Consider the following 6000-nt stretch of genomic DNA (forward strand, 5'->3'; position numbering starts at 1 on the left):
CTGTCAACATATACTTATTATATTTTAAATTATAGATGACATATAATATGCATATATATATATATATGCAATTACTATAGTAATTAATAATATGAAGAAATTGATGAATTTAAAAAGCATATTATTATAGGTTAACTGTTCAATGGACTATTCACCACATTGGTATAAATGTATGATACCTATATACTCAGGGCCCGGCATTGGTAAATTGGGTTTCGGAAAAAAAAGGTAGTAAGTAAATTGTGTCCAGGAAAAAATGTTAGTATGTTAAATATAGTAAGTCAAATTATATATTTACAGTATAAATATTGTATAATATTATATATTATTATATATTATTAATATTGTATAATGTATAATATGGTTTTTATAATATCATGTTCTCAGTAAAAACATAAATGATAAAGATTTAACAAATTAAAATTCAGCATGATATTATTTACAACCATTTGTTGTACGCACGGTGATAGCTGAAAATTCACACCAAATATTTGAGGGAAATATAAATAAATTTATATATAAATAAGATATAAGTATACTATAGTATATAATAGCAAAATATCTGTATTTGCTTGTCATTTGGTTGTTTAGCTATTAAATATTTTACAACTTCTTCAGGTCTTATAAATGGCAAACTAAAAAAAATATCTAAAAAAATTGCTTTTTTTTGTTTAAACTGTTGTATAAATATAAAATGTTAAAGTTTTAAGTTTTTAATATTTAAACATTTTAAACCTATAGTTGTACCAATGGTTTATAGCTGGGTACCCAACTTACATACTACCTTTTTATACCCGTGACTCAATTTACCACTTTACCACTTTCAAAATGTACACACATTTTCGTGGACCCAATTTTTTCTGCTCCTCAGGGCCGTACCCAAAAAAAAATTTCGGGGCTTATACAAATCTTAGTAAGCGGTGTATAAAATAATGATGAAATCATTTCTAAGTTTCCGTAATGTGAGAAAATGTCTGTGGGGTATTGAACCCTTTCTAGACACGGCTTTGTAATATGTAGGTACCTATATTTACTATTTTACTATTATATTTTACTATATGGTACTATTTTAAATGATTATATTGATAAATTATAATAGGTACATAATATCAAATCAATAATATATTATTATATTACATTAACATATTATACTATTTATACTATACATAAATGATAAAAGGTACACATCATGCATTATATTATATTACTTAATAGTATGTATAATAGACAATATAGTATTCTTTTCTTAGCACATGATCATAATTATTCGGTAAGTAAGATCGTTTTTAAAATATAATAACAATAATTTTGCAAAAAAATAATAATTGTTTATACAGTCATTATATAACATTTGCATAATCGCCATTAAATATTTTGTACCTACAATTGTTTTTGTTTTGTTACTACATATATATATATATATACTATATAGGTACCAAATGGATGTCCCACGTAAGATGAAACAAATACTATCACCGAGACACCGAAAGCCAATCAGTGGAAAATTAACGTATGTACAAGAATAATAAACATCAAACACATAACATGTTTTTCCTGTCAACTTCCTCGTGATTCCAAACACAACAAAAGTATGTAAGGCATAAAATGTTATGTATTTAAACTCAAATTATAATGGTTTCTCTTTTTTCTATAAATTATTAAAAATATTTAAAAACAATGACAAGTAAAAGCGTAACATATATATGTTTCATAATAGTAAACATTAATTTTATTGTATGCTAACATAATTAAAATAATTTAACTAATTTGAAAAAATGAACATTAAAATAATCAAGTTATGTAATCGACATATTTAATTTAAACAATAATAACGATAACGATATGAACTTATTAGAACACGTTTTCTAAAAATTAAATTAATTTTTGGATAAGTAATAACTAATGAAGTATAATTTTAAACTATTCAATATAATATATGGAGAGATCATATTTTAAAAGATAATTTCAAAATTAACTTCGCACGTAAAAATATTTTTTTTACGTACGATATAATTAACGCAAAATATAATTGTGTTATTCGTATTAAACACCATAGCGTTACGGTACGGACGAGACAGGCACATCAATTTCACAAGTCTTGAAAGAGAGCCATTATACCAAATGCGTAGTAATAAGGAGTACCTACAAAAAATATAATAATAATATAATCTTCAAACGATTTATTATGTCCCGTTTCCGTGTATAATTTCCGTCACTTTAAATAATATATCAATTGACAATAACGGATAAATAACTATTGTATACTATAAATATATTTAGGTATATAGTTTACCACCTAGGTAATAGAAGATATTTTATTACAGTATTCAACTATATAAGGTTAGTAAATTACAAGTATAAACCAAATATGTTTTCATTATTTCGCCTAAGCACTAAGCAGACTAGCTGAGCTACTGAGTATCTCACGAAAAATTGTTCGCATTTAAAAAAAAAATAATTGATATACTGGATCATCGCCCTATATTGAACCGATAGGCGAACAAAGTATATCAATTTATAGGAATCGTATTGACCATCACTCAATTTTTGTGGATAGTTTCGAGTTTTCAATAATTATTTTAATTAAAAATGGTATATATAAATAAATTATTAATTTATTCATCTGCATTACCTACTTTCCAGATGATTCTAATAATTTAATGTAAAATTTCAAAATTTTCAAAATAAATAACACAATTTAAGTCTGCTATATATTTAAACAGAATAATTATTTAGTGAAACAGTTGTTAATCCACGATACCATTTAAAATTTGGGTAATTTTAAAAATATAAAATAAAGTGATACTGCTAAACGAGGAGGAAAATATGAAACTTTGTCTTTGAAAAGGTTAAACAATTCAAGTATCTAGAGAAAAATAAAATCCAGAATCGAGAAGATTGGAGAACAGTGACGGTGATATATTCTTAGAGACTTATGAAGTTAAAAATAATATGAAACAAAGAAACCGAAGCTTTTCTACAAATAAACTGTAGGCACAATATACATTAATATGATATGCATTTTGGCATTACAAATATATTATATTTCTTTTTGAAAGTTGATGCACAGGTATGAAAAACGAAGTCAATTTTGAAAATATATCAAATGTTATAGACTGATTTATATTATAAAATATTCACTTTGTAGCAGGGGCGGCTTTAGTTCTTAGCCTGGGGGCGGGCAATAGTTTTCTTACATTAATATTATATAAAATAATACATAATTAAATCAATGAAAATATTTGACAAAATAAAGAGTAAGATGTCCTGGAGGAGGGCATGGCCCCTATGCCCCCCTAAAAGCCGCCACTGCTTTATAGTACATATAATAGGTACCTACAATGTCTTTATTTATAGTAATATGTGTATTATGTAATAGAAAGCAGCTAATAGTTATTACAGTCATAAATTATAACTGTTTAAGATAAGATATCTGCATTTGAAAAAAGCTTATAGTATTTGCATGATAGCTACCAAACATATTACATCACTATTATTTTGAGTAGGTTTTATTGAGACGGAACTGTAGAATGATTCATTAAATTCGAAAGCGATTATAATAACATTTTAAAGATGATTCAGAAATTCAAAATGGTAAGAGAGTAATTAACATTGTTACCAATTTTTTCAGGAAAAATAATTATAACAATCATAATATCATAAGCCCAACTTATAAAATGCAGGTACTTATTTAAAAATACAATTTAAACTTAAATTTCAAGTAATAAATAATACTAAAAAATATGTTAAAAATGCATTTTATATTTTTATTTTTATTAATATTTCACAAGTACCTAGTTATAATAATTTTTTCAATTATTATAATTTTTTTCAATTTGTAATTTTGTTCGATTTATATTTAATTTTTTTGTTAATTTACATGCATTAATTTAATAATATGTGATACAAAAATAACCCACTATAAAAGTATTTTTACTGTGCCTTCTAAAAGTTTAAAAAAAAAAAAAAACTTCGTGGTAAAAACAAGTTACGCTTTGCTATGAATCTTAATACAATAATGCATTTTAATCAGAAAATTAAGTCTTACGAATGATTTAAATACGTTTCTACTTATATTTCTTACAATTATTATTTATTATACATAACTGAACAATAATATAGAATTATAGACAATAGTTATTTTTTTCTAAACTTTTAATTAATTTATAACATTTAAATTAATTTATATATATATGCATAAGTTATAGAGATTTTGTTTAGAAATATTATTAAGTATTATTAAGTATAGTAAGGTATCTAAAATCTAAAATATTTAATTATAATTTATTGTCAGGTCAACTTATTCATGATTAAACAGTATAATAACAATTAATATAATAATTCGTCATTTTCTTATGAAGATGAAGAATATTTTATTAGCCGATGGCCGATTCCTAGGCTGATGCATAGTATATTTTGTTTCGTGGAACGAGGGAAAGCGATCATAATGACTTTCTTCAGTATAGACCGGTATAGATGTATAATAATGAATGGTTAACTTTTTTTATTTTTATTTTTTATGACAAATCAGAAATTCCTATGTGGGAAATCTGTACAAACCCGTACGTGAATTTAGCTTTCTTATGTTGTAATTATCCATGTGCAATGAGTAATGAGTATTGTGCACCCATATATGCTACATTTACGGGTAAAAATTGAATTTATAAAAATAAAGAATTTTAAAAAAATCATAAAAAAAAATATTTTATAAGTACTTATACCTATTACTTAATTATAATATACGTAAATTAAAAAATATAATTATTCATTAATTCTTGTGTTTATCTAATTATATAATTATTAGATACATTTGTAACTAATAAAAACTTGTAGTTTTATTATAAACAAAGAGTGATTCATATCATTACGACATTGTTAAAACCAACATAATCATAAATGTGTTAGAACATAATACTTTCGAAAACATGAAATTCCAAGGTATAAAATCAATTTGTAGGTATAGCTATAGGTGAAATTTCAATTTTCAATACATTTAATCTATTATGTATATAAACTCGAAAATATACATTATACGCATTTACTTTATTATACTTTCATACTCCAGGAAGAGCGTTAGTGAAGAATTTATTATGAAGTCCAAATTTATTATTTGAAAATAGTGTGATTTAATAATTTATGATTAATTTGTTTAAAATTATTTAAGTCTTATAAAAGTGAATACCTATCAAATAATATGTAAAAAAAATAATAAATGTCGTTATGAAACCTCTTCCATGCAATTAATGTTTAAAAATAATAATCGTTCTAAAAAAATTATTCTGGTTTTGGTTAGACAATTCATACTTAATACAATAATAACATTGAAGTTTTTAGTTACAATAGTAAATAATTTTCTTTACAAACTATTTCAAATAATTCAAACCAAAAGTTCCAAAAAATATTAGTGTTTTAGACTAGTTAGACGTAGACTTTGTAACATTGGTGTCTTGTATCTAAAGTGTAAATACAACTGTATTATGAATATATTATACTGAATATTGTTTATATTTGTATAGCATATTTATCTGAATTCTTAAAAATAACTTTATTCGAATATGTATATTATTATAAATTTAGTTTAATTTATCTATATTAATGCATAAGAGGTTTAAAATAATATATTAATTTAAATTTATAACGTTAATTTAAATAATGCAATTTGTTTATACTGCTGTAATGTGTTTTTGTTATGCTTAACTATATAATACTTGTTTGGCCCGTTCTGGGTGTAATCGTAATTTTAACAACGCAAACCTGTATAATAGTTTTTCAAATAGTAATGATGAGTAATGACCAATGAGATTTAAATAACGAATAAAATAAAGATCATAATATAATAAAGTAAAAACTTCCAGTTTTATAAATTTTACTAATTTTAATATAGATATATGATTTACTTTATAGCAAGGGGTGCAAATTATTTAAATTCTACGTGCCAAAAATTACCTTTTTTTCCGAGCATGCCATCAAAAATATTATATATATTATATTCAATAAATA

Source organism: Rhopalosiphum padi, chromosome 2, assembly GCF_020882245.1.
Source record: "Rhopalosiphum padi isolate XX-2018 chromosome 2, ASM2088224v1, whole genome shotgun sequence".
Classification (NCBI taxonomy): Eukaryota; Metazoa; Arthropoda; class Insecta; order Hemiptera; family Aphididae; genus Rhopalosiphum; species Rhopalosiphum padi.